The 10,257-nt window shown below is 34.6% G+C and overlaps 1 protein-coding gene across 1 annotated transcript in view; it reads left to right on the top strand.

Annotated features, from left to right (window-relative positions):
- The first annotated feature begins 4,465 nt into the window (after nt 1–4,465).
- Nucleotides 4,466–10,257, top strand: part of LOC101894590 (mucin-5AC) — an 89,025-nt gene continuing 83,233 nt past the window's right edge. Inside the window, exon 1 of the mRNA XM_011293413.3 lies at nt 4,466–4,585. The gene's annotated coding sequence lies outside the window, so the exon portion shown is untranslated. The remainder of the gene's footprint in view (nt 4,586–10,257) is intronic.

The raw sequence follows: 10,257 nt of genomic DNA, 5'->3' as shown, positions 1-10,257 counted from the left end.
GTCTTCTTCATAGAGTACCAGAAGATTCTGATCTTCTTCATAAAAGACCAGATGATGCTTCTTCTTATTTATAGAAGACAGTGGGGGTCTTCTTCTTTCTTCATAGAAGACCGGAAGAAGCTGGTCTTCTTCATAGAAGACCAGACGATGCTGGTCATCTTCTTAGAATACCAGAAGGTGCTTGTCTTCTTCATGGAAGATCAGAAGGTGCTGGTCTTCTTCATTGAAGAGCAGAAGGTGGTGGGCTTCTTCATTGAAGAGCAGAAAGTACTAGTCTTCTCTATGGAAGACCAGAACGATGGTCTCCTCCATAGAAGACCAGGACGATGGTCTTCTCCATGGAAGACCAGAAGAGAAGATCAGAAAATGCTGGTCATCTTCATAGAATACCAGAAGATGCTGGTCATCTTCATAGAATACCAGGGAAGACCAGAAGGTGATGGTCTTCTTCATTGAAGGCCAGAAGGTGCTGGGATTCTGACTGAAGGCCAGAAGGTGCTGGGATTCTGCATTGAAGGCCAGAAGGTGCTGGGCTTCTTCATTGAAGAGCAGTCTTCTTTATGGAAGACCAGGACGATGGTTTTCTCCATAGAAGACCAGGACGATGGTCTTCTCCATGGAAGACCAGGGCTATGATCTTTTCCATGGAAGACCAGGACGATGATCTTCTCCATGGTATTCTCCATAGGAATCCAGGGCTTCTTCATTGAAGAGCAGTCTTCTTTATGGAAGACCAGGACGATGGTTTTCTCCATAGAAGGCCAGGACGATGGTCTTCTCCATGGAAGACCAGGGCTATGATCTTTTCCATGGAAGACCAGGACGATGATCTTCTCCATGGTATTCTCCATAGGAATCCAGGACAATGGTCTTTCCCATTGAAGACCAGGACGATGGTCTTCTCCATGGTACACAATGGTGAAGATTTTCTCCATGACAGACCGGGACGATGATTTTCACCATGGAAGATCAATACGATGGTATTTCCCATAGAAGTCCAGGACGATGGTCTTCTCCATAGAAGACCAGGACGATGGTCTTTCCCATAGAAGACCAGGACGATGGTCTTTCCCATAGAAGACCAGGACGATGGTCTTCTCCATAGAAGACCGGCAGGATTGTCTTCTCTATAGGAGACCAGGACGATGGCCTTCATGGAATTCGTTCATGCATTCTCTGCCCTGAAGTTCCTTGTAAAGGTGTTAAAATTACGAAGAAGAACTTGTTTAAACCCTAAATGCAAATTACATTGCCTATGATTAATGTTCCTCCCCTTCCTTAATTCATCAAACGCATAAAGCTGTATGGTCATTAATTAGCAAGTTAATTACAATCATCGGCGCTCACCTCTACTCGTGAGCTATTACGTTTTTTTCGCGGACTTCATTCCTGCCCGAAATTTCGCCTGTAATCAAGAAAAGTGTGAAGGGGGGTAGAAGACAAAAGAAGCTCATCAATAAAATCGATGATGCATTCATTCATTACAAGAGAGTGTATGTGATGCCAAAAAGGAAATTCTCAGTATATGTGCGTGTGTGTGTGAGAATTTTCTACACACTCTTCCGTGCCATCATCACCCACATCATTTGCATGGCATATAAGAAGAGCAGAGCCATAAAGACCGCATAACTCAATTATCTATTTTCGAGGTTATTTACAAGCGTCGTATCAATGCGTTACGATGAGATAGATACACACGCAGATACTGCATCGCACACACACACACATATTTATGGAATCTTTTATCCAGCAATGTTGAATACACTACATATCTCTGTGGATAGAATGCAAAACCAAAGCCATTGTAATTTTACATTGTAAACCCAAGCGTTCGCCTCTTCCACTGGGTAAAAGAAAAAAAAAAAATTGATGATGAACAGACAAAAAGATGGATAGACAGGCAAACCGACATATACTGTCATCCAATATAACACTAAACAGCCAAACGAGCCCTTCCAAATGTTTAAAATTCCAAGAAGAAAGCGCCAACACCATACTAACTGGAATACTTAATGCAACAAAGTAAAGGCAAGAAGCCAAAACGATAAAAGTACTAAAGACCGGGGCAGTAGAGAAATGAATAAAAAGATGAGCAGAAAAAAAAAATACTTTTCTCTGTTACGTTGAGAATAAAAATTCTGATGTAAACTGACTCTCCATGGTTATCGATGGATGGATGGATGTAAGTGATTATCGGGTTAGGCACTAGACGCCGACGTATAAAAAAGATAACACGAATGCCACAACAACAACAAAGTCGATGCATTGTCATATGTAGTGTTATACGAGGGAAGGTATATGTACATAAGTTACCGTACAGATAGAGTTGTTAATTTAATAATGTACAGGGTGAGATAAAAAAGCTGCAAAAAAATCAAACACCATAATTTTTACATTTTTATTTTAAATTTTATTGAATGAGAGCAAAAAATGTCGGAAATAGCATCAAATTTTAGAAGATGTTTAGTTTTGTTCGAATTTGTCACCTTTGGCAAGAATTATGGACTTCATGTCTTCTTATAGTAGGCCAGAAGTTCTTCTCATCGAAGGCCAGAAGGTCTTCTCATCGAAGGCCAGAAGTTCTTTTCATAGAAGGCCAGAAGGTCTTCTTATAGAAGGCCAGCAGGTCTTCTCACAGAAGGTCGCCCTCCCATATATTCTTTCCATCCGATTTGATATTTATTACAATGATATTCATTAAACAAGTTGTTCTCATAGAAGGCCAGAAGGTCTTCTCAAAGAAGGCCAGAAGGTCTTCTCACGGAAGGCCAGAAGGTCGGCCCTTCAATGCTGGAATATACACTACATTACCATGATATTCATTCAACAAGTTCTCCTCATACTCATAGAAGGCCAGCAGGCCTTCTCATCGAAGGTCAGAAGGTCTTCTCATAGAGGGCCAGAAGGTCTTTTCGTCGAAGGCCAGAAGGTCTTCTCATAGAAAGCCAGAAAGTCTTCTCAGAGAAGGCCAGAAGGTCTTCTCATAGAAGGCCAGAAGGTCTTCTCATAGAAGATCGGAAGGTCTTCTCATAGAAGATCGGAAGGTCTTCTCATAGAAGATCGGAAGGTCTTCTCATAGAAGATCGGAAGGTCTTCTCATAGAAGATCGGAAGGTCTTCTCATCGAAGGCCAGAAGGTCTTCTCATCGAAGGCCGGAAGGTCTTCTCCTCGAAGGCCAGAAGGTCTTCTCATAGAAGGCCAGAAGGTCTGCTCATAGAAGGCCAGAAGGTCTGCTCATAGAAGGCCAGAAGGACTTCTCATAGAAGGTCAGAAGGTCTTCTCATAGAAGATCGGAAGATCTTCTCATAGAAGATCGGAAGATCTTCTCATAGAAGATCGGAAGATCTTCTCATAGAAGATCGGAAGATCTTCTCATAGAAGATCGGAAGATCTTCTCATAGAAGATCGGAAGATCTTCTCATAGAAGATCGGAAGATCTTCTCATAGAAGATCGGATGATCTTCTCATAGAAGATCGGAAAATCTTCTCATAGAAGATCGGAAGATCTTCTCATAGAAGATCGGAAGATCTTCTCATAGAAGATCGGAAGGTCTTCTCATAGAAGATCGGAAGGTCTTCTCATAGATGATCGGAAGGTCTTCTCATAGAAGATCGGAAGGTCTTCTCATAGAAGGATAGAAGGTCATCTCATAGAAGGCCATAAGATCTTCTCATAGAAGGCTAGAAAATCTTCTCATAGAAGACTAGAAAGCCTTCTCATAGAAGGCCAGATAGTCTTCAAGTTTTTTCAATAGCTTTGATCGACTTTTTTCCAATTTCTTTAACCTCCCCTCATAAATATAATTGGTGTGCCAGCGACAGATATAAAACACATGGACAGATTGAGGCCCATAAGACAAAACTGCATCCACATTGTCTATCCGCCTGTCTGTCCGTCTTTCGGTTCGTTCGTCCATCTATGTGTGTCTGTATTGGTGTGGGTGCGTTAACTATGTGTGATAGTGTTTGTTTATTTGTATACAATCGGAGATTGTTTAGTTTAAGTGATGGCGATGGTGATGACGACGACAGTATGTGTGTGTGTTAGTGACAGCAAAGTCTCAAGTAAACATTTATGCATGCGTGTGTGTGTGTGCGTGTGCAACTGCAACTCATTGTTGATATTTATGCCTCGATGTGTGTTTGGGCTTTTTTCTTTTTTGCTGGCCAACTGAGTGCAGTATTAGATGCAGGGTAATTTCGACTCGGGCCAACAAGAGTCCATCACCATCCTCATCATCTGCATATGAATAATATTACGGCCAGCAGTGGTTTGCTCAGCTGTTTAAAGTTATTTGCCTGCATCCATTCAGTGGGACAAGTTGTTTATAAAGCGTTCGTTTTATCGAAAAAAGAGAGAGAACAAAAAAGAATCGAACTCTAAGTGAGTTGCTGGAACGTGTTGTTTTTGTTGTTTTACGCCAGAAAATTTTAAACGGATTTTTTCTATTTTTTTTTTTGTCTCGTTTTTGATAAAGTTCTTTTGTTTTTGTTCTATTGCTGGCTTGTGTGATACTGTTGTTGCTGTTGTCGTCGTAGTTGGTTTTGTCATCTGTGGTTGCCGCCACAGTTTTCTCATTATCATGTGAGTGGTGTAGTAGTATTTTCCAGAGTACCGATTAACACGATTATATCGATGAAGGGTGTGACACAGTGCTGCTGCTGCCTGCGTTAGTGTTGTTGTTGCTGTTGCTATTAGTGTTCGTTGCATTAAAACGCGCCGTTACGGAAGTGCAAAATTGTTCCAAGAGACAAACAAATTCAATGAATGTAACGCCAACGCCAATTTTGGATTTTCTGTTCTGAATGGAAAATTCAAATGAATAGAGTTTTCCAAGCGGCTTATGTGACAAGTAAAGGAAAAAAATAAAAATAATGAATAAATAAAACACCAAAAACACAACGAGCAAGTGGAAATTTTTTCATTAAATTTCAAATAGCAAAAAAAAAATAAAATATATAAATAAAAGGATTCGATATATAATCGTGAATTAAAAACAGAAAACAAAATATCGATTTATAGAAAAATTCCATGGCTTGAGAAAATATTAAATTGCAATTTGTGTATAAAAATAAAAAAAAAATATTTTTAAATATCTTGAAAAGTTTAGAGTGATAAAGTGATTCTAAAAAACCAATTTTTTTTTGCAATGAAATGTACAAATATTGAATTTTATATTATAAAAATAAATAAAAAATCGAGAAAAAGTGTTCAAGGAATGTTACAATGATTTAAACGTAAAAAACACAAAAAGAATAGTTTTTGTGTGATACAGAAAAAATGTATTATTTTTTTAAATTAAAAACAAAACGAATTTTAACCTTTCATATAATAAAACTCAGTGGCTTGAGAAAATATTATTGTGGATAAAAATGAGGAAAAATATCTTTAAAACTCCTTAAAAATAAAGGATTGATAAAGTCATCTTACAATGGTTTTAATTTCGTGATTCTGAAAAAATCGATTTTTTTTAAATTGAAAAAACAAATTTATTATGCATTTTCCAATAAAAAAAAAAATAAAATTAAATTAAATCAATTAAAAAATTTTTCTATGGAAACTTATATCGATTTAAGCCCTAAAATAATAAACAAAGAGTATGAAAAAGTCAAAAGTCGGGCGGGGCCGGTTATATGATATCCTACACCACCATGCGTATTTAGTAGAGCTTAAGTAACAACAAAGTTTATATTGGTATTTTATGTCAAGTAGATCATACCAACTCTGAACCAAATAACGTTGCTTTATAGTGCATAACTTCGATAAGGATTATTTTAAAAATATTTATTGGAGCAACATATATCCCGGATGAAGTTTCAGCAAATGGTAAAATTCGGTTGAATATGAAAAAAATCTATTCAATTTGGGCATATATTACATATATGATGACCAATAACCTTAAAATCGGATGAAGATGTATATCGAAGCCACATAAGAATCTGAACCGATCTGGATAAAATTTGGCAGAAGTATTTCCGAGCAGTATCTAATGCCCGGTATCAAAAATCATTATTGTGTAGTGCATATTACTCATGTAAGGGACTTCGACACCAAATCGGATATATATGGAAGCCATAGTTATATCTGAACCGATTTTCACCAAATTTGAAATAATTGTTTGTAGACTGAATTCCGTCAGAAATGCCAAGTAGATGCACAAAAAACCTGAAATCTTAACCGATCTTGACAAAATTTAAAACACTTATTTCTGAGCTGTATCCGATAAGTGGTACCAAATATCATTTTTGTGGAGTGCATTTTTTACAATCCCAAATCGGATAAAACATATAAACATAGGAGCTATAGCTATATCTGAACCGATTTTCACCAAATTTGATATACTTGCTTCTAGACTGAATTCAGTCAAAAGTACCAAAATTCCGTCCATTTGGACTGATATTTGGCATTTGGTGCACAATAAACCTGATATCGCATAAAGATATATGTGGGAGCTATATTCAAATCTGATCCGATGTCGATAAAATTTAACAGAAGTATTTTTGAGCTCCATAAGTTATTTGATATCAACGATTATTGCTGTGGAGGCTATGTTACGCATGTGAGAGACTTAAAACCCCAAATCAGATGAAACATATACATGGGACCAATAGCTATAACCGAACCGATTTTCTCCAAATCTGAAGTACTTGTTTCTAGGATTAATTCCATCGGAATTGCCAAAATTTAGTCCATTTCGACCATATTAGCCATTTGGTGCACAAAAAATCTGAAATCAGATAAAGATATATGGGAGTTATATCCTAATCTGATCCGATTTCGATAAAATTTGACAGAGGTATATTTGAGCTCCATAAATTATCTGGTACCAAATATCATTCTTGTAGAGTGCATATTACGCCGATTTTCACCAAATTTTAAGAACTTCTATCTAGAATGAGTTCAGTCGGAGTTGCCAAAATGCAGTCGATTTGGACTGATATTGGTAATTAGGTACACAATAAACCTAATATCGGTTACAGATTTATGTATGGGAACTATAGCTATATCCGATCCGATCTCGATAAAATTTAACAGAGGTATTTTTGAGCTCGATAAGTTATCTGGTACCAAATATCAATTTCGTGAAGTGTATATTACGCATGTGAGGGACTTAAAACCCCAAATCGGATGAAACATATATAGGGGAGCTATAGCTATATCTGAACCGATTTTCTCTAAATTTAATGTACTTGCTTCCACATTGAATTTGGTCGGATGTGCCAATATTTAAGTAATTTGGACTGATATTGGCCATTTGGTGCACAATTAACACGAAATCGGTTGAAGACATATATGGTAGCTATATCTAAATTTTGAACCGGTTTTCACCAATTTCATTAGGGTTCGTTCTTGGGCCAGACAAATATTGTTTGGAAAATTTCATCTCAATCGGATAATAAACGCGACCTGCATTTTGTTCACAAGAATAGATGGAATACATAAACAATTATAATTAACATAGATGAGGAGTTTGTGAAAGAATGGACCAGTTTTTAAAATTTATTCTATTTGATAAAAAGGAATTTCCTCTTTTACAATAAAAATACCCATACAAATTCCTTAAGAATTTTTAAACGATTTAATTGCCAAAAACAAAAAAAAAAAACATATTTTATATAAACAACAATAAAGAAAAATGTTTATCACTTCCGGTGTAATTAATATGAAATAAATAAATTTCTTTCAAGTGATTTTATAAATATTTGTTGAAGCTCTTGAACAATAATCAAGTTTGTAATTAATATGTTCCTTTTAACAAAATGGTTTAAAATTTTGAATTTAAAAAAATATAGTAATAATAATAATAATAATAATAATAATAATAATAATAATAATAATAATAATAATAATAATAATAATAATAATAATAATAATAATAATAATAATAATAATAATAATAATAGTAATAATAATAATAATATAATAATAACAATAATAAATGTAATAATAATAATAATAATAATAATAATAATAATAATAATAATAATAATAATAATAATAATAATAATAATAATAATAATAATAATAATAATAATAATAATAATAATAATAATAATAATAATAATAATAATAATAATAATAATAATAATAATAATAATAATAATAATAGCAATTGTAATAATAATAGTAAAAATAAAATAAAAAATATTTTTTATTTAATTTAAATTCAAATAGTTATAAAATTAAAATTTAAAATAGTTTACTTTTTTGGAATATAACAATTAAATTAAACCAAATTAAAACCAAAATAATGTGACATCCACCATCAACCCAAACACTTTTACATGTCATAAAAAGAAATCCACTTCATACCACACTTTTTTTTCGTTTTATCTACTTCTGTGGTCAGTGAACGAGAGAACGCACCCATCATCATCATCATCAACATTCACAACCTCATCATGAAACGAAAGTGTTGAAAGTGCAAATAAAACAACAACAACGAAAAAAGCCCACATAAACAAGAAAATAATATTAAAAGCAAAAGTATTTAAAACATATACAAGAAAAATAACAAAAAAAAAAAAAACGAAAAGAACAACGTCAACAGAATACCTGGCCGGCCAGACAAAGCCGTCTAAATGAGCGGTAACGCAAGTGTGTTATTGTTTTAGGTGACTCTATTGGCGATGACATGTCTGTTGAAAATTATAGCAAAACAAGTTGATGTTGACGTCGACATGAAATTTACAAAGCTTAAGTGATTAATTGGAAATTCATTGAAAGAGAGAGAGAAAATAGAATTGGTATTTGTGTAGGCCATAGTGCGCATGCCTAGAAACATAACAATAATCTGGAAAATAATAGAATGAATGCCTGAAACTTTACATCCTACAAAGCTCAAAAATAAATCAAAGGATAAATTTTCATATAAACCATCTAAGGAGATAACGATTTTAAAGGAGTATAAATCTGTAAATGACATCCAACACCTTAAGTTGTAGCAAACAACAAACATAACAACATCGATATCAAAATTCCCAATTTCGATTGTAGATCTTCTTTGGAGTATCCTAAATTTCAAGATATCAATAGAATTAAGATTAGAATTATGAAAAAAATGTGGATCAAATCAAAATCTCTTTAAAAGTCTTAAAATATAGGCCGAAGCTGTCAGAGTTGCTATATCCTATTTGTACAGATTTCGTGTGTAGAGGTACTCATGATGATATTTGATTTGTAACATTTCCTCTTTAGACACTATTCCCAAATATGAAGAGCTTTGTCGTTTTTAACACAGTTTCAAAACAATTTAAATTATGGCTCATAATAATGGAGTTTTTGGACGTTTTAGAAGAAAATGAACTAAAAAGCCTTTTGATGACTGGGTTGAGCGTTATTTTTACGAAAGCATTCCCTCAATGTTTGACAGTAATTTTACCAAAGGTACGGTATCCCTGAAATGCACGCCTTCCAAGGATTCTAAGCTCAAAAATTTAACAAATTGTAAAAATTAGGGGAGCATTTGTGGTTACCTATCCTGGCTCACTCCTGATGTAAACTTTCAAAATATTGATCCACGAGTCTCGGATTTTTAATTGAACTTTCACAATCTTTACGGGCGGGGAAGACTATAAAATACCCTAAACCACAGCTCAAAATAAGCTAACATACCTGTTACAAATATACAATTATATCGAGAATTTGTGAGAAGGAAATCCAAATGCGTACGGCGGTCATAGAAAGGTTGAACTTTAAATCGGATGGATTTTAACCACGTTTTCCAATGAAATTGGCTTACAATCTACATAAGGAGTTCTTTCTGAGTACTTAACCCCCTAAAAGAGACTTGTCTATATAGGTCCTCGACATTGTATGTCCTCCATATAACTGTACCTCCCGATATTCCGTGATTTTATGATTTTAGTCACATTTTTCAATGACATTGTCTGAAATTCTACACAAGGAGTTATCTGTAAGTAATGTTATTATCAAACTTAAATCGAGTTCGAAGATTCGACCTTTTGGTATATACTTCACAAAAGGTCGAATTGGAAAAAAATGTATACTGCACAGAAAGAGAATGGATAATCCGATTTTTCTCCAATTTTGCAAATCCCAATATTTCCACCAGTGCAAGGTCAGGTGCGGACAATATCGGTCCACTACATCAAATACCTCCCCTACAAAGGGTCAACATTTTGAATAATTACAACTCTTATAACATGTGATTAGGAGTCCGATCGTCTTTAAATTACACACATCACAATACTTCTAGTTATCCAAGGTCTGGTGTGAAGATGAAATGTATCTGT

This window comes from Musca domestica, unplaced genomic scaffold (assembly GCF_030504385.1).
Source record: "Musca domestica strain aabys unplaced genomic scaffold, Musca_domestica.polishedcontigs.V.1.1 12, whole genome shotgun sequence".
NCBI lineage: Eukaryota > Metazoa > Arthropoda > Insecta > Diptera > Muscidae > Musca > Musca domestica.
This window is presented reverse-complemented; position numbering and strand designations above follow the sequence as displayed.